Genomic DNA, 20002 nt, shown 5'->3' with positions numbered 1-20002 from the left:
GCGCAGGACGAGGTATTTGACACTGAGCGTGCAGCGTAGAAATAAAGTTGCATGCGCAGTATGAGGTGCCACACACTGAGCATGCGCATAGTAGGAAGAGGACGGCCTTTGAGGGGAGGGGCCGCTGGCTACGTAGTGCGTGCCCATAAGAGATACTTCACAGCAGAGCATGCGCAGTATGGGGTGCGAGACACTGAGCATGCGCAAAGTAGGATGAAAACGGCCTTCGAAGGGAGAGGCTGCTTGCACGTGGCGCATGCCCTCAAGGGGTACTAGGAGCATGCGCAGTATGACGTTATAAGGTCCTGCACATGCGCACTGGAGGGACACTGCTATTCCCGTCTTTGCCTGAATGGTTGAGGCACGGATTCCTGCTGATCTGGGAATGAAAAGGTCAGACGTAACGTTTATTCTTACCCATATATGGCAGAGGGGTCTGCTCCAAATACCCCTAGCTCGTGTTTTCACACTCCTGTTCATGGCATGCGGTTTGTGGTGGCCCATTTCAGCCTCAGCCACACAATCACGGACTGGCATGTTACTGCTATGCAGATGACGCTCAGTTTTCAAGAACTCATAGAACTCCTTCATTTGCTGCCTCAGAGAGTTAAATGAATAAATCTGAGACAGTGCATCGGGGTTTGAAAGCCAGGCCAGGAAACCTAAAGAGAGAGAGCGATCTGGCACTTCCAGAGCGGGGAAGCAAATTAGACATTACAGAGGGATAGGAGAGGGCACTCACTCATGGACAGTCACTGAGGGACGAAAACAAAGGGGCACTTCCCCAGGAGTGACTGAGAGGGGCAAGCAACAAACCAGGAAGCAATGCACGTTCATGTGAAGATGCAGAAGCTGGTGTTGATAAGCCATATATGAGAATTCTCCCTAACAGGGGGCACTAATGCCACATGTATGCAATCTCGTGCCTCAATGATATTGGGGAACTGGACAGTGGTGTAAGAAGGTGCTTTAGCAGCGTGCACCTGAGCCTGGTGCTGGATAGGGAGATGTGTTGATGGGCATGCCTTGGGAGAGCATCCAAGACTTGCTCAAGTACTTTAGAGAATGTTGGATGCGACATCCGTGCAGTGTCCGTACAGTGCCCTGGAATCTGCCCGTGCACACAAGTGTGGAATGGACACAAGCTTTACCATGGGTGGGGGTGGCAGCACTCAGTAATAATGGCAATGGCGCTCCGGAGATCAGCCTCGATCAGGGTGAGCAGGTCTGTGATGCTGTGCCGGTCCAAGCGATAGTGTCACTAATTGGTTGTCCGTCAGTGTCCAAGGGGATGGGTGGATACGTGATATGGATGGTCTCTGCAGCACACACACCCCGTGCCTTTGTGGTACCTGTCTACGTCCCTCCTGGGGTCTTGCATGCTGCTGTAGCTCAATGAATAGTAGCAGGTTGTTGATCCCATAGTTCACGTCTGGTTGTAGCTGCATGTTGCATGTATGTGTGTTTGGGGTCAGGTGTGGGCCTTATGTACTCCTCCTGACTGGATTGGGTGCACCTATGACTTGATTTCCATCATCTGTATGCATTTACCTCCACCTTTTAGGTGCAGCTAATTGCACTGTGTTTTTGATGGAATTTGCACCGATTTTATGCAGTATTTCAGCTGTATTTATACTTCTAATATGGTGGAAATTCTCTGTTTGTTTCTTGCGCTAATTCTGCCAGCAGAATCAGCCCTGGAGATAATTCTGCCAGATCTCATTGGTAAATCCACCAGTGGTAGTTCTGCCAGGGCTAATTCCTCCAGAGTTAGAAGCAATTATCTGGAAAACCTAATTAGGTGGGTGGTAAATGTTGCGTAATTGAATTACTGCTACTTTTACCACTTACTGCTATACTTGTAGTGATACCCACTGTTGTTTCCTTCGTGGTACCATTTTCCACTGGCTGCTTGCTAATTTCTGTCTACCAAACTTCCTGCATATGCTTGATCAGGTTCTTCCGTTTTACTGGTGTCTTTCTCGTCTTTTATGTGGCAATGAAGTAGAATAGCAGTAGGTAAACACAAGCTATATAAATGCCTTCCACATCCCAGTCTTGGATGATTTAAGGAAATAAAGTTTCCTCTGTACAAGCTGAGGCTACTCTTTCTTTCAGATACACAGCAAAAGCAGCAAAAACAAACTACCAATCGCACAGCGAGGAACTAAAGATAATACCAGGAGTGTGTACAGATTAGGCACACTATGGAGCATTTCTGCCATCAATTTACAAACCCATCCACGCCACACAGGCATACACACACACACACATGGAATCTGACACATCAAGAAAGATACTTGTTCATGTATAATATGCCAGACATATTTGATTTTCCAATGCATGTTGCTCTCACTTTGGAATAGAGGGAGATAGAAGCAGCCACAGGGCTGCCATGTCAAACAATGCAAGGGGGAGGAAAAGGAATGCAAAGCAAGTTGTGTGAATAAAATCCCTGCAAGAGCAAAAAAGCGTGAAGGGTTTTCAGGTGATGTTAGTTCGGGAAGAGGCGGACCGAGAGACCAGGTGGAAGAAGGTCGAAAGAGCAGAGCATTGCAAAGCTTGTACTGGAGTTTGCTGCAGGTGCGGTGTTGGTAGTGATAGGGTGTGGCACCTTATTGAGGGAGTGAGGGGGTGAATGAGTAAGTATTGTAGACCAAGTGAGAGGGGATAATTATACCATTTATTTCATTTGTTGATAACACTCAGACCCGAAAGTTTCACAGCGCTATAGAAAGTTACATTAAAATCGATACATTGAGAATGGCAAAGTTAAATTGTGAATAAAATAGGTTACATTACAGGAAATACATTTGGGTGGCTGGGAACAGAATTTAGGCATATTTGTTAAACAGTGCAGTTTTCACATTTTTAAGAAAGATCAGATAGGCGGGCTCTTCTTGGATACAGAGTCGGAACGTGTTCCAGAGAGTGGGGGTGGTAACAGCGAAACTAGTTCCTCCTGCTCTTTGTTGAATCTCCATGTCGTAGGAGAAGTGGACGAGGAGGGTCGCAGGCAACGTAGGTGTGGCTTTTTTGAGATACGATGGGTGAGGAAAGAGGGAGCAGTATTATGAATGCAGTATTGTGTGAGAGGATTTTCAAAGCTTGCCTTGATTAGCAGCCTGTGAGCTTTGCACCTCACTTCAGACCCCACACCGCCCATAAGGCGTTGTTTAGATCAGCTGGAGTATATTCAGGTTTTTGATGGAAGTTCCTGCAAGATTGGCATTGCAGTAGCCTAGTTTACTGCCAATGATGGCCCTAGCAAACGTGAGGCAGTTGTCTGGGGAGAGACATTTTCTGCATGAATTAATACGTTTCGTATATAAGGCTGCAGACAATGCCATGGCCTTGGAATGTTTGTGTACATTTCGTTCGGAATCAAGATAAACTTCCAAGGTTTTTATGTTGCTAGATACTGGGTTGATGTGGCCAAGAAGACAAGGGCAATTTGAGAAAATGGTCACCCAATGGGTGCTGTACTGCAGCTAAGAAATCAGCCTGCGATTAACCTGCGTACACATGGTAGAAAAAGATATCCACTGCCACCATCCATGTACATTTGTTTTAGTTATTGTAACTAAAACGTTACAGGAGTAGTGAGAAAGGAGTTACAATGTAACCCCCAAGCACCCCACGTAAGGTGGTGTGTGCTGGTCCCACAAAAGAAAAGGTGAGTGAGATAAAATGTTACCTTACTACTCTTGAGAACATTTGTTCTCATGAGAACATTAAATAAAAAGGGAAGTTCAGTGGTCTCCCCAGAAACACTGCACATAGGGTGCTGTGTGCTGCAAACATCAATTAGAGATGACTGTATTGAAATGCATGCAGGAAAGCGTGACTCAATTAAACTAAAAAGAAAATGCAAAAGCAGCAAAATAAGATTCCAAGTCAGAGCAAAAGAATGAGACAGGGGTAACAAGTTTCACTCACTCAGGAGAACAGATCAAATAAACCCCAGAGTCCAGCAAAAAGGCTGGTAAGCATTGCTCCGCTGTTTTGCTACCAGGATTTTACCTATGTTCCCAGTTAAGGCGCTTACCCACAAGACCACATAAGTATCATCAAAGCACATGTGTCATATTGGGATTTTGTTTTCCAGAGAATATTTCACTATAGATCTTTGAATTAAAACAGTGGGTACCATTTATACTTTGGCAGTAGAGTTATTGGAGTATCTCCTCTCTCATGTTATATTTCCGCTCTTGGTTAATTATTTTGAAAGGCCAATGCTCTTTTGTCTTCTGCACTTTCTTCTAGGGGGAAAGATCAGCTGAACTAAATGTATGTATTACACTTTAAAGATAGGTTAATTTACTGTGCATATATTCATGGGTGCCAGCTTTTGATTTTTGCCATGGCAACAGAAGTTCCCACTCTGTGTGAAGCAAGGGAGCAGTACCCATCCACAAGTTTAAACACCACATTGTACAGCAGGAATAGGAGAAAAGCCAAATGATCTACAGGAAGGTATAAACATAACATGTCAGCAACAGTCACCTAACCTGCCGAGTTGCCTTTGCAACATTCTGCTACAGAATACCCTGATTCCACCTGCTTTTCCCACATCCTCCAAGCAGCTGTCACCTGCGCACCCCTTCAATCAAGGCTCAGGGGCACATTGATGATGAAGTGAGCAGTACTTGATAATTCTGCAACATGCATGCTTACACGTCACCAAGTCTGAACCCAGCCGGACAGGAGACAGTATTCCTGCCACATCCATTGATTTAGAGGAGCATGGCACTCTTTGTTGTTGTTTGTTTTTGTTTAGTTTTTGGCTGCCCCATGAAAATACTTCGCAGAATCCCCACAGCAATGGAGCCGGAGGATGGTGTTGTCATGCCAGGCACAGGGTTGTTATCACTACATCAACCCAGCACAAGTGGGGGTCGTGGGGTGGTAGGCCACGCAAACCCACATGTGCTGCAGTCCATCGAATGGTACTCTAGTGATTGGCCTGTAGTTGGTCGGATGGAGGGGTCCAGGGTTTGCTTTTTAAGGAGGGGAAGGACCCATGATTGTTTGAGGTTGTCTGGTATTATGCCTGATGCAAAGGAAGCATTGATAAGTTTGGATATAAATGGGAATAGGTCTCTGGCCGCGTCTTTTATCAGTTGTGCTGGGCATTTGTTACCTCGACAGTTGGTTGGTTTGAGCGAAAGTATTATTTTTTCAATCTCTAAAGTGGTTACTTTGTTGAAGTTGAATTCATGTTCTGGTTTGGTAGAGGTGTGTGATTTACCATTTTGGTTGATTGAGGGAGGAATATTTTGTTTCTTATTCTCAATTTTGGTTTGGAGTGTGGTGATTTTGTCGTTCAGAGCTTTTTGGATGGTAGAGCACCACGTTTTATAATTGTCGCAGTTGTCCGGGACAGGGATAGGGTTTTCCAGTTCCTTTAGTATGATGAATAGCTCTTTGGTTCCAGATTTATCCTGTAGTATTCTGTTGTTAAAGTTCTCTTTTTTAGCTTTCCTTATTTCATTTTTGTAAATCTTAGAGGCATTGACGAGAGCTGCTTTATTAGTCTCCGATGGAGTTAGTCGCCAGGCAGATTCACATTTGCGTTTTTCAATCCTTAGATATTTGAGATGAGGGGTGAACCAGTTGTTTAAATGTGCTCTGGGCCTGCTTTTTCTCATTTTCAAAGGGGCGATGGTGTCCAAGGCTTTGGCCATGGTTGAGTTGAATTTGTTTACTAGAGCTGATGGATTTAGTGAATCAGGAAGGAATTTAGGGTTGGGAGGATAAGTGGTAGTAGTTTGTCCGTTGTTATGTTTTTTTTTTATTTCTGGTTGGCAAAGGGGGAGCCAGTATATTTTCCTTAGGTTGGGTAGTGTTTTCATTTATGAGGATGGTTATTACTGCATGATCTGTCCAAATTTGTGGGCAGACATCGGTAATTGTTACATTACAGTTATGGTTGGCTACCCAGTCGAGTGTTCGACCTTTTTCGTGGGTAGGTTGTAGTATTCTTTGGGTAAATCCAAGTTCTGTAAAGGCATTGGCGATATTAATCGCTTGCAGGTCTTTGTGGTCGTTGAAGCCTAAGTTCATGTCTCCCAGAAGGATGGCTTGCGATGAGTTTTTTAGATTATTTGAGAGGATCATAGAGATGTCTTCCTCAAAGGTTCCGATGGGACCTGGTGGTCTATAGATGAGGTATATATTGATGGATTGAGAGGATGATGTTAAGAGTTTAGCAGTTAGGGATTCGCATGATTTGGTATTTGCAGGCGTTTCAATTTTTATGGTGAGATTATTTTTAGCGATGATGGCTAAGCCGCCTCCTCGAGAGTTGGTTCTATCTTCTCTGAGAATGTTGTAGTTAGGGGGCAGGGCAAGCATCAGAGTGGGTCCTGCTGCGTGGTGCAGCCAAGTTTCTGTTATGGCTAGGAAGTCATAGTCATCTGTTTGGATGAGCTTGGCAATTCCGGTGGCATGTGCTATTAATGACCTGGCATTAATAAGGGCACCCTTCAGAGGTGTGTTTGGTTTAGGACTCGCAGGAGTGGCGCAACTTTTCTTTTTGGTAGGTTTATTGTTTGATTTCTAGTGATTGTTAGTGGGGCTGTTAATGTGGGAGTCTCTTTTGGTGGAGGAGCTGTTAAGTTTGGGGGCATTACATTGGGGGTCTCTTCTATTACTACGTTTGGTGACTAGTCTGGCTAAAGGTTCACAGATTTTAGGTAATCTTGACCGTAGCTTTGCATTTCTGCTTGAGGTGTCGCATGGGATGTTCGTTAGAGGGTGGTGAAGGATAGGTGACTTTATAGACGGTGGGTTGGTGTCCGGGGGGATGGTGGCTTGGCGCTCATCAGAATTCAATGTCACAGTAGACATAGATTGTGGTGGGTGGTTTGCTCTTGTCATTGTGGACCAGAGGGTGAAGATCATTCTATCCTAGGGATAGTTGTCTGTATCAGGTGGGGGGGGGTTGCAGTAATGTCTAGGAAGGTCACTAATGGGTTGTTGAGCTCATAGTTGTTAACATGATAATGGTGATGATAACACAAGGCTAGGTATAGGCAATGCAACACAAGGCTAGGTATAGGCAATGCAACACAAGGCTAGGTATAGGCAATACAACACAAGGCTAGGTATGTGCAGCATAGGCTAAGTGGGCTAGGCAACACAAGGCTAGGTATGGGCAGTACAACACAAGGCTAGGCATAGGCAGTGCAGCACGAGGCTAGGTATAGGCAATGCAACACAAGGCTGGGTATACATACATCGTTGTGCAGCACATGAGCGAGTAAAGGGCATGGTAGTGGCTCAGGATAGAGTGCCCTTGGTAGTGGATTACAGTCTGGGTGAGTAAGGTTGGGAGGCAGTAAGGGCAAAGTTAATGGCTGAGCACAAGTTACTTTAGTTTAATGTGTCACAGGTTGGTACAGCTCATGCAGAGGTTCTGGCAGGCGGCATGACGGCTGGTGACAGGCTGAGGACAGGTGCTGGCATTGTCTTCTCCGGCCTTGCTGACGTGGGCCGGTTTCCGGGATAGGCTCCTCAAGAAAGCCTGGGAGCCAATCGGTGTGCTCAGGGGGAGCCTGGGGCTAGTTAGGACAACAAAGGCAATACGATGCGGCGGGCAGCCATCTTTAAATGCTTTTTGCCTCATGTTAGGCAATGGAGTCCTCTGCCCAAGGACTGTGGATGTACACCAGTGCAGGGCAGTGGGGCTTGGGGCAGATGGCAGGGTGCTATTAAGCACTATGGGGCAATTTGGAAATAAAAGATGTCGGGAATCTGACGCACGTTGTGGAGTGCGTTATTTAGTAAGATTGTATCCGCAATCTTCAGGACGCTTACCGCAGCGTCTGGATGTCATCAGAGTGGCGCACTGCTCCTGCAGTGGTCCGGTGTACATGTACATGGGTGGCACTGTCAAACGTCACAACCATCATCACCCTCCACAACACACAGGTCAGTGCAAACATACATGTCATGAGCAACAGACATTCACATCCATGTACAAGGCACTGTGAGCACATCAAAAGAGGGGCCGAACCTCACATGCATCATGGGACATGCACATCACATTCACACACATCACCTGACAGTTATGCATCGGGCCATGGTGACCTCACGTCAGAGTGCACTTGAGGACAACTGGTCTGCATGAGTCAATCACGCATTGAGATGCTCATGTGTCATACATCCATGGTGTTGGCCAATCACACACCCACTTCCCTGGCACATGCACATGTACACCATGCACGCCAATAACGTTGTTGAAACCACACGTGTCATGCCACTCACATGCCCCATATGCAAACATGTGCAGGTCGCTACATGCCTGGGCGCATCATGCATTCCAACCCAACAACATTGCTGTCACACCAGTTTGAATGGACTCACATGCAGCACTGTCTTGGACATGGACACAGACATCTGTACAAGAGGCATGCCGGAAATGAGGCCAAGGTGCACACTCCAACCATAAATCAACATGCACATGCACCATGGTGGCCATGAACACATGAACACTTACCAGTCGACTCCAGACGGTGATCCAACTCCATTACCTGGGTGTACAGCGCTGGGTAGAACCTCTCCAGGACCCTATACTCAGTGGTCAGTTGGCCTCCGCGTCTCAATTGGTCCTCACCAGCTTGGACGAGGTGCTGGGCCTTGTTGTGTGTCCTGGCTTTGAAGTCCTCCCAGTGCTTGTGGACATGCTTGTAGTCGTGGGGTGCCATCCCCTCTGCGTTGATGGCACCCACGATGTCTGCCCAGATCTTCCTCCGTCCTTCCTTGCCGACTTGCGACGGTCCATGGAAGAGGGCATCATAATGCCCCAGGACTTGCTCCACCAGGATGCCAACTACCCTGGGAGAGAAGCTGACAGCCCTCTGCCCCGCTGCCGGTGTGGGTGGGCAAGGTGGTCCTGGGGCTGGGCTGTGGAGGTATGGGATGGCAGTCGGGAGTCTTTGGGATCAGCAGATGTGGTCACAGTCACAGGAGCACTGGCAATGGCTGATGAGCAGGCACAAAAATGCAGGGCACGTAGGCAGCAGGCACACAGAGAAGGCAGGCAGCAGCAGATAGCTCGTAGGAGGCAGCTCGGGGCAGGTAAATTGGCTGGTAGGCAGGAGCGTGGGTCTTCCGTGTTCTTCGCGTGGCCAGCCGGAAACAGAGTGACTGCGCACGTGCGGAAACAGCGCATTACCATGGAATCAGAGGAAAGGCCCTAAACGCGTAAGTTACGTGACACGCGCTGGACGTGGGGCGTTGCCGTTCAGTATCGGGTTAAAGGTCTGCGTAGGACAACAGTGCAATGTACATGCTTTTCGTGGGGACGGATGCGTAAACTTCATAGTTTTATGGGGTCACACGCAAATAGTTCACTACTGTGGCAGTGCATACTTCTTGTTTTGGTGTGGGAGTTGCCTACAGGTTCACATGTGAATTTTTTCATTCTACGAGGCAGACAGTGATGCACATGCATTTTTCATACTGTGGTTGCCCCTGTGTGTCGCGTACCCCATTTCGAGGTCATAGTACCCTACGTATTCTTTGCGTACACATTTCTTGTGCTGCTGGGTGCCACACCGTACTGCGGGACGTTTTTTCTTCACACATGGGACATGTTGATTTTTGGTTTTGGGGTGCCTGAGTGTTGTGCAACCCATTATTTTTTCATCAGGGGTTACATAGAGCCTTGCTGGAGCACAGTGGTACGTTTTCAATCACGTATTCTGCCCCCTCACTCCAATTGCCCACGACAATTGTTAGCTGCACCTCCCATTGCGCTAGTCCATCATTGCCATGACTGGGGGGCAACAAGTGGGAAGGGAGGCTAAGGTGGGCGACCTGGCCAAGGTGGGCAAGGTACGGGGTGTCCAGGCCCATGCAGGGTGAGCTATGCAGGTGATGTTCACGTCCCCAGCACACGGGGTCCCGGACCAACAGTGTCATCTGCTGTCCCGAGCTGCCAGGGTGCGGAAGCTGTAGGGGCAGCTGTAGCAACCGCCACCCTGGCTCAGGGTCACCCAGCCAGGACTGCGGTGGTCACGGCCCAGGGCCAGAGTGACTCAATGGCCGATTTCCATGTACAGAAGGCCAAGACAGATGCAGTGCAAGGTCCTGGCACCGGCACCCGGTGATCCAGAGCAGCAGTGTCATCTGCTGTCCACACCGGCCAGGGTCAGGAAGCTGCAGGGGCAGCTGTAGCAACTGCCACCCTGGCTCAGGGTCACCCAGCCAGGACTGGATTGGTCCCGGCCCAATGTGACTCAGGGGCCAATTTTCTTGTCACTAAGGCCAAGACATATGCAGCGCAGAGTCCTGGCAACAGCACCCAGCTACCGATACCTGCAAGCTGACCTTATGTCGTTACATTTGTGGCTGATGCCATAGGCCAGTCCACCTGTACTCCAGCCCCTACTAACCCGAGTTGTACAAGCCACTCAGCGTCTGCACCACCTCGTAATAAGCAGAAGCGTGCTGTAGCGGTACAGGCTGAGACCCCAGACACGGCACAGAAGTCCCACACGCCGAGAAAGAGGAGTTTCTGTGATCAGGACTTAGACATGCTCGTGGACTACGTGTTGGAACACGGCCGTGATATGCTGGTGCAGGCAGGGAGCACACGTAGGCCTCTCAGCTTATGGCCCACTGGCAGTGCCTTGCAAACCGTATTAGAGCCTTGGGCTATGAGAGGTGCACGCCTGGTGATGTCTTGAAGTGTTGGAATGACCTCTGATGCCGAACAAAAGATGAGCTGGCTGCCAAGTAGATCACTAGTGATTTAATTGCAGTGGAGCAGATCCAAGGCGTGGGAGTCTTGCCAATGTATGAGGCAATGTCCGGTGAGTGGTGATGCGTGTGTGTCCAGGCCATGTGTATGTTGCTTGGGTGATTTGTTATGATTGTCTGCTAGTTCAGACTACATTGACATGACTGCCATGTGCGAACCATGTGATATTGGACTGATACGTGCTTGTTGTAATGCAGACTGCATACAAACCATGTGCTGCACACAGAGATAATCCTCATCACCACACCTGCTCCCTCCATCCATGACACTATCTGTCCAGCCTCTCTTGGCCCTATTCCTTCTCCAACCTGTTGTGGCGGATAGCCTGTGATGATCTTCCACTGAACACTCACCTTCTATCGTCACATGTCTGATGTATCTGAGAGGTCACCCTGCCAGCTGCTCCTCCTCAGAGGCATTCTTCCTTTCCTCTCCTTCCCCCCGCAGCTCACTACCTCCAAAGGACTGGTAATTCCTATGGTGGACTAATGCAACAGACTTTACCAGGATTTCTGTGATTCTACACTCTTCCCTCTGCAACTCAGACCTGGACTGTGCGAAAAGTCCTTTAGGATTGGTGCCAGGTATCTCCCAATGACTTGGATGATGGCACAGGCTCACAGTGGCTACGAGTGTTTCACTCCTGAACCCTGTGCATTCTCTGCAAAGCCCTATGGGTCCTGGGCCAGCAATTCCTTCAACTCGATCTCCAGTATTTACTTCCTCCTCATGGTCTTTTGATCATCCCTTTCCTACTCCTTCAGGGTCAGTTGCTCCTCATGGCAATTCATTTGTGGTTATCATCTGTGTTGTGCTGGGACCTCCCTCTGGTACATCCTCCCTGCCTCTATGTAACTGGAGGTGTAGCTTCTCCCAGTCTATAGGCACTTCTGATGCTTCCTTATGTGTTGTGCGTTCTGTCCTCCTCTCCTCTGCTGTAGTCCCAGATGACTGAGAGAATGCACTAGTCACCTGCCTGCACTGTGAGCTACAACACCGTCCTCTGAGCCACCAGTTTAACCCATGCACTGCCTCCCAGCCATTCCCCGCCTTGGGGGGGGGAGAGAGGGTTACTGTATCCCTACAATCCACTACCAACAATTTACACATGATGACTGCACTTACCCTTACACTGCCATCAGGCCACAACATTGACATTACTGGTTCTGTGTTTTTATTCATAGTTGAGGCCGTTCCCATGTACTGCACTGCACCCTCACACTTCTAAACCCTGTTCTCCCCTTCAACATGTCTATTCACTTGTGTGATGTCAATGTGACCTAGCATTATGGAATCGGTGTGCCTGCCTTCACTGTATTTCACCACCCTAGCGTTGTTGCACCTTGTGACATGTGTGTTTTCAATTTGTGATTTCCATGTAATGTCATCTGACATGCATTGTATATGGCTCGGCTCACGGACAGTAGTATTCAACTTCCATCTGAGGCTGGTTGACAGTTCTGGCATGGCTATGCTACGTGCCATCTGTGTATTAGCATCAGTCATGTTTGTGGAAGGACTATGCCAGTCACATGCTTGTGTGTGAAGCAGGTGCAATGCATCATGCAGTACATGTGTTATTTTGCCCTTTGACACACATCCATGTCTGCTTTCATGCTACCCTTCCCTTTCACTGACACCGCGTGCGTGCCTGAGTTTGTGCCATGTGTGACATGGCAGGTTCATGTGTTGGCTGACAACATTGTGATACCTTTGTGTGTGGCCTATGCTATTTACATGTGTATTCATGTCTTTTTTTGAATTTGTGCAGGTGATGAGGCACTGGATGCAGTGGAGGAGGAGATGGTTGAGAAGGATATGTATTCTGAGCCACAACCAGGCACGAGTGGAGGACGTGGTGGGGTAGCCCATTAAAATCCATTGGTTCTACAGACCATCCTGGCCAGCGGTGTGTCTTGAGAAGATTGCTGAGGAAGCCTATGCCTCTGGTGCTGAAACGGACATGGAACCCTCACTGCTGTCGCAGGTGAGTGATTCTACTGTGGGTGCTGTTCTGTCCCAAACGCCTGCATGGGGGTAGACCCATCCTGGGGCCAGTCAGTGTTGGAATGTCCATCTGTGGTGGTTACGGCTGCAGGGTCACGCTGTACAGTATTGGCTCCTGTTCCTGGGGAAGCTGATCAAGGGGGGTATGCAGTCTTGCAGCTGCAGGCAGCGCCAGCGCAGAAAGGGCCAGGTATCTTTGGATCCGGCAGGTGTGTGGTCTGGCAACACAGTGGCCGTGTGCCACCCGGGAATACTGTGTGGGAGCAAGCCATGTATGCTGTTGCACAGCAACACAGGGCATCATGTGAGATGTTGGCAAAGGGCATGGATAGGGTGGCCAATTCCATTCTCCCCCCTCGAAAGACAGATGGAGCTCCACCAGCAGGCATTGCAGTCCACATGCCGCTCACACAGGCTGGACATGGTAGCCAGCAACAGGGGCCGACGGGCTGAACTGGGAGCTGTGCGCACAGCCATAGCTGCAGAGGCTGAGGCCCACAGGGCTGCCCTAAGGGAAGAGAATACCTCCCTCAGATCTACTCTGGGTGCACTTAAGTTATCCTGTAGTAGACGGGCAGAACAGCAGATAGAGCAGTTGATACACAACGTCTCTGTTGAACTATGTGCAACCCGTGAGGTCTTGTAAGCAGAGATCTGTGCATCCCGTGAGGTCTTGCAAGCGGAACTCCGTGCATCCCGTGAGGTGCTGCATGCGGACCGCCAGACCATCATGCTACAGAATCAAACCTATCAGACCTGCATGGTCGCTGCCATCGAGGAGCAGACCAGGGCTTTACGTGGTCAGCCTCCCTCACCATGCCTTCTAATGCTGCACCAGAGGGTGACGACAGCATCAACACCTCTCCCACTTTATGCTAGCCGTGCAGGCCATGAACCCGTGGAGGGGTTTTCTTTTTTTTATTTTTATTCTCCACATTCACGCATGTGGGTGTTGAGGTGCACCCTGCACCTCCTCCCTCCTGGGTGCTCCCCCAGTCCACCATGGCCATTTCTGATTTTTTTAAACTTTCTGTTGTCTATTGTGCATTCATGCGACAGTGTGTTGTTTTGTGTGGCATCCAAAGGCATCCACTGTGTGTTCCGGCTGGGCCCATACAGGCTTGTCTTGTGTTGGTATACTCCTTGTTTGTGCCTTAGGGTCCAGACACATATGGCACTCCTGCTTCCCCTTTCCATGGGCTTGCAATGAGGGTAGCATGTTAAAGTAACTTACACAGAGGCATGGTGCTTCCATTATTTCTGTGGCCAGCCTGAACCAACACCCATAGTGGGGATTCATGATTGCTTGTCCACGGTCGCATAACTTTTTGTTTGGACGTTGATAAATGTGCTTTTCTCATGTTACATATTCATGTATTACTTTGCCTGTCTCCATTATTGTTGCCCTTCCTGCTGTATGCGTTACCATGCCCCCTTTAGTTAGCAGAGACACACTCACGATAGAAGGGGTGCATGTGGTAGTTTTGTCACATTGAGGCACTTGTGCTATTTTGATTTGTCACTGTCTGACATTGTCACTGTTGGGTCCTGTGTTTATGATATGTTATGCTGGACAATGGATGTTCCTGTGTACAATTCTATTTTGTTGTGTGAGAGTGAGTTATTTCTGACATAGTTCCGTTTATCGGAGTGCACTTTGTGACAGTAGTGTTATGTTTCGGGCATTTATTTGTCACTTTTTGACATTGCATGGTGTGGCAACTGGGTGACATGAAGTTTGGGAGGGTTAGGTGACATACTAGCATTTAGATGCATACTTTTGCATGGGGTTAGTGGCATACTGCATCTTCAATGTGTGTCTTTTGTTCACACGAGATTGGGTTAGTTTAAGTAGCTAAAGATGCACACAATGTAGCACTTTCAAGGACACATTCTCAGGGTGGTAAGGTTGGGACAGTTGATTGTCCCTTTGTCATTATCGATTGTCACCTGAAATGTGCCAGGCCTGTGTGCACTCCGCAAGGGTTGGATTTTAGGTGAATAATTGCGCCGCAAGCTGGGTACGGGCTGCCTCGCCACATGCCCTTTCCCCTCCCATGCACAGCAGGCATGCAGGTGGTTGGGGATGTGGGGGCACCACCATGTCCACTGGTACGCCACGCTGTGTTGCAATGTTGTGCACGACACATGCTGCCACAATGATCCTGCACACTACTGGTGGTGCATATAGTAGCTGTATGTTATACAAAAAGATGATGTACTAACAGGTGTCTAAACCCAAAATGTAAAATGACAGAGGGTATATCTGATACCCAAAAATTCATACATGAATGTTAAAATGTTTTTCTATTAAACATATAGATACTGACACTCATAAAATGATCACATTACATAAAACTCCTTAAAAACATATAAAACATATATCTCGCAGAAGTACAAACAATGTGGGATGATTCTTCTAATAACTGGATCAACAACTTGTGATATTTCACACTGAAGTTGTTCTCCTTTTTTGGGAAATGTTATTATTGTTTTCAAAACCCAACTTACACAAGTTTCTGTACCTAGAACACAGACAAGTGTAGGACATTCATCAGGGTATAAAGTTGCTTGTGTTTTTAATGGAGATAAAGTCTTCTTTCCTATCACTTCTTCTCTGCCAAGTGTGTTCAATAATACGAACCCTGTGCGTTAAAAACACTCTATTAAAATGTACCTATTATCACTTAGATCTTATCATTAGACCTTAATAAAGATGCCCCCAATCCACCTAGGGAGCTAGATATGTTTCTCTCTTACATACCTTGTAGAATGTGGGGAGAATTTCCACAATCTGTAATGCACCAACAAATGGTAATAGTAGGGAATATTTCCTTTTCATGGGGAATATCACTCCACCTTTTCTTCTATTCTATAATAAACAGAGACAAGAGGAACTATCTTGAGGTTTATGTAAGCTGTCTTGAGTTGAAATAAGGAATCAGTACTATTGTGTCCCCATAGAAGGCCCTCTTACCTGTAGGGATTGTAAATAGGATTTATCCACACTCCAGCATTGTCATCATGCGGTTGGCACAGCAAATTGACCAAAGGGAGCTATTCCGATGAACAAGTAAGGGAATAATTGATAAAGAGAGAAGGGCAAAAAAACCTTACTCAATATATGGGTTATAAACCACTAGGTCTCAACTGTCATATAAGTATGAAGTAGGGGAGCCACCACACTTACTTCGAGGATGTTCAGATATGCTCACTTCTGCATATATGTAGCGATGGATCTCTAGGTTTTCCCAGACACTCGCCTTCAGTAATTCAGAATTCTCACTTCCAAACGGGGGGAAAGGGAATAGTCCTTATCTCCACCTCCTAGGGACAGAGAGAAACAAGGAGAAATAATTCTAGTGAGTAGAAATATAACATATAGTAGCTGTCCACCAGAGTCGTCAAGGGAGTGGAAGCGTGACTTTAGCCCTCCGAATGTGCGCTCCACCATGGCCCTAGTTGCAATATGGGCTGCGTTGTATCTTACCTGGGGTGGTGCGGTGGAGTTCCGTATTGGCGTCATCATGTAGGTGCTCAGAGGGTAGGTACTGTCCCCTGGGGATGTGAAAATGGTTGTCATTAGTTGGCTCTGTCTATTTGTATGTGTCTAACATGCATGCATGTGCACAGGCATTTATACTCACCAATGAGCCATGTGTTGCCATGCCTCCCAGCTTCCAGGCCCCGGTGTAGGGGCGACATTCTGAATATGAAACTATCATGGGTGGACCCCGGATAGTTTGCATAGACAGAGGTGATGATTCCCTTGGAATCGCATACCACCTGCACGTTGATGGAATGCCAGTGCTTGCAGTTTCAATAGATGTGCTCAGTGGACGTAGTGCCACATATGTGCAATCAACGGTACCAAGCACATTGGGGAAGTGTGCCACCCCATAAAACTCCTGGACCATGGCATGCCTTTCTGCGGGTGTTCTGGGCAGGTATATGTGCCTGTGGCAGAGGGCGTGCAGTCATGATTGCCAACACCTGGTGTATGCAGCGTGACTGTGTGGGCTGTGAAACGCCCCCAACTATGGCAGTTGTCCGCTTAAATGACCCAATGGCCAAAAAATGCAGTACATTGAGCACCTTTTCCAAGGGGCTCAGTGCTTGGGAGCACAGGGTGGGTGATGTAAGGTCATCCTCCCACTCAGTAACCAGGTCTAAGATGATGTGAGGTGGAAACCTATACCTTGTCATCAGGCATCACAAAAAGGCTGGTCCTGCGTAAAAAAATATGGGCCCTGACTATCCTCCTCCTCCTCCTCCTCCTGCGGTATCCCATGATCACTGCTGCGAGCAATGATACATTAATCGTAGCTGTATACGCGCGTTTATTTTTCGCACACACTTTTATGCCTCGTTTTTGGTGCACAGTGATGCTTACACCAGCTTTTGCGTGCCAGACGTGTTTCCGGGTTTGCGCGGCTTTTGCCGCGCACTTGTGAGCCCTGTTCGATTCCATGAATATGTGTTGTTAGCGCGCATTTGGGCTTTGCAAGTATTTTACTGTGGTGCTTCCCACGTAACGCCCACATTTACACTTGTTGTTCCCCATTCCACATGTTCCGTCCACTTTTTTAGTGACTGCGCAAGACGGTATGCCCCTTCACTGGGAGTCTCGTGCAAGGCGTTCGTAGCGGATTCGCTGCCAGTCACCGGTAAGCCCAGCGCATTATGTTCCATGAATTAAAAAACAGGCACTTGCTTGCATTTTCGGATGTTTTCGCGCATAAGTCACCATTTTTACGTGCAATTAATTCCATGTGGTACCACACAATACTTAAATTCGGTAATAATGCACTGAGGACAGTTTTAAAATCACATGTGCATTCTTAAGCAAGGTGTAATAGCATAGATTAGGGAAGAAATGTAGGTTAGTTGTGAACCGTGGCAGAATTCTTTCTTTAGAATAGATAAACAATTCTGTGTGAGGATCCCCCCACCTGTGCAACCTGCAATGGAAAAGCTAAGAGGTAACTTATCTTGTCTTTTACAGCCCAGCCCAAAAATGCTCAATAATGCCCTACTTTCCTTTTAAAGGTTCTACCACCCCAAACCACCTGAGATGCCACAGAAGGACAGGATCCAAGAGGAATCTGGGATCCCTGGATGACCCCTGAGGCTGGAAGGTGCTCTTCCATGTCACAGTCCTTTTGGTGCCTTGCCAGGTGAAGTGGCAGGGTTTCTCGGGGACCCCTTGAGGATGGACCCCCTCTGCATGAAGGAGTCACAGGGATGTCAAGGTCTGAAGAAAAGAAGGAGTCAAGGGCTTTCGGAAATGCTGTAGTTTTGGCCTTCGCTGTGGTCTCCTTTGGATGGTGGCTACTCTAGCTGTGGAAATCTTATGCAGATGAAACTCGCTGTTGGCTCTTAAAAGGCTTGGCAGATGAGAGTAACATGACCTCTGACTGCAATGGCTGCAGAGGTCACTTTTGGTGTCTGGTTTCAGGATTTTGCAGTTTTCCAACTTTTGGTTTTTAGGTTCTGGTGACTTGGACTCGACCACTGGAGTTGATCACGGACCCTCACCAAGACTGGACCCTCGGGATGTCTTTGTTGGATTCTGGTGGCGGGAAACGTACTGGCGAACCTTCCTTTGCACCCAGCGACCCTGGACCTTCTTCGGCAGGGAAAAGTGGTTGATGGCGATGGTAAGGATGTCCTTTTGAAGCATTCTTCAGCAGTTTTGAACTTTTGAAACTTCCGGCTGTCAAGCAGCACTATGCTAGGGTACTCCCTCCTCTGGGGGCTACACTGCAGATGGTTTCCAGCGGTGATGAATGCTCCTCCAGACCCTGGGTGACACCACTTTGCTTCTCCGGCTTGAGATGTCCAGGCACTCTTCTTCTGGATTCACAAAGACCCCTTCTCTGGACAGCAGGCACACAGGACTGGCTTCCAGGGCACTTAGATGAAGAGTAACAGGTTGCACGATGGTCCCTCGTAGCTCAGGGAGAGCTCTCCTAGCCAGCTCCCCTCTTGGATCAGTCCTTGGAGCAGCACAGCAGACTTTGGATTTCGATGAAGAGCAGCAGCCGCGGTCTTCTTCCTCCAACAGGGCTCCACGGATCAGCTCCGGTATCGACTTCAGCTTCTGAACAAATAGGTGAGTGCAGGGACCCTAGTTATACACATTTGTTCCCCATTCACTCAGGCTGAGCCAACCAATCACACAGAAGGGCACTCATGCTGACAATCAACAAATCAGGCTCACAGACATTCAGCCCATTCACCCAAAAGGAGACATCCAAAACACAGAACGTGGATTGGAGTAAACACCCAGCCTTTCAGAGCATTACACATCATTCAAACCAGTTTCAGTCAGGGCTGTCTTGGACTTGTTTCACACACACAGAAACCAGATACCCACAACACAGAATGTGAGTTGACTCCCAACTCCATTCATACAGGCCCCACCCCAAGGGTATACCCAAAACACACAGCCCTGGGAAGGCTCTTGTCAGTCTGACAGGAGGCAGTCCCAGAGCCATACATGGTACTTCCAACCAACAGCTATTCAGGAGGAAGGGAACAAGGTGTAAAAGGCAAAATAAACCAGGAGGCTACAGTGGCCATCTTGCCATTGTCCAGGAATCCATTGACACACTCACAGCCACTGCCAAGTCAGCATGTAGCTGCCACCAGCCCATACCCTGCTATGTGGGCATACATACAGGTGTCCACAAACATAAATAAGGGGTAGAAGGGTGTACCGCCAACCATGGGTGCCATAAGGCGATCCCATGGGTGTTGTTCACCAAAAATGATAAATGAAAAGCTGCACTGCCGTAGGTCCAGACTGGACCTCACAGACAGAAAACATATACAGAGAAGTGGTAGGACAAGGACTGGGAGGCCCTGTCCCTCCAGCATTTCCAGCATTGCAGTGCCAGTGTCAGAGCAAATCAACATGTAAGGATACTATGGGCCTCATTACAAGTTTGCCAGTCTGGAAACAAGGGTATCGATAATCTCACCGGCACCCTTGTTTCTGGACCGGCAAACTAGGAGTCTTCCTGCCGGGGCCGCTGTGTCTGACAGGTCTGACCAGTAGGGAGACCGGTCACGGAAGTGCTGGTACCGTAAGCTTCTGAGTCCCCACTCCCATAGAGTCCCACAGGACTCTATGGAATGGGGACTAACATTTTACCGGCGCCTAACTTCCCAGGCCGTCAGACTTGTAATCACCCGGTGGCACCGGGAAGTCAAGTGCCG

General features: G+C 48.2%; 1 protein-coding gene across 2 annotated transcripts in view; it reads left to right on the top strand.

The window, feature by feature from the left end:
- The first annotated feature begins 257 nt into the window (after positions 1–257).
- Positions 258–20002, top strand: part of LOC138498158 (zinc finger protein 84-like) — a 41269-nt gene continuing 21524 nt past the window's right edge. Inside the window, exons 1-2 of one of the 2 annotated variants that reach the window (XM_069622037.1) lie at positions 329–393; positions 12543–12758. The gene's annotated coding sequence lies outside the window, so the exon portion shown is untranslated. Of the gene's footprint in view, positions 394–12542; positions 12759–20002 lie in introns of both variants that reach the window. The other variant, XM_069622036.1, reaches the window with a different exon arrangement.

The sequence above is a fragment of the Ambystoma mexicanum genome, chromosome 5q (genome assembly GCF_040938575.1).
Source record: "Ambystoma mexicanum isolate Mex_15411 chromosome 5q, UKY_AmexF1_1, whole genome shotgun sequence".
Taxonomy (NCBI): Eukaryota; Metazoa; Chordata; class Amphibia; order Caudata; family Ambystomatidae; genus Ambystoma; species Ambystoma mexicanum.
Note: the sequence above shows the minus strand (reverse complement) of the source record. Positions and strands in the feature narration are given on the sequence as shown.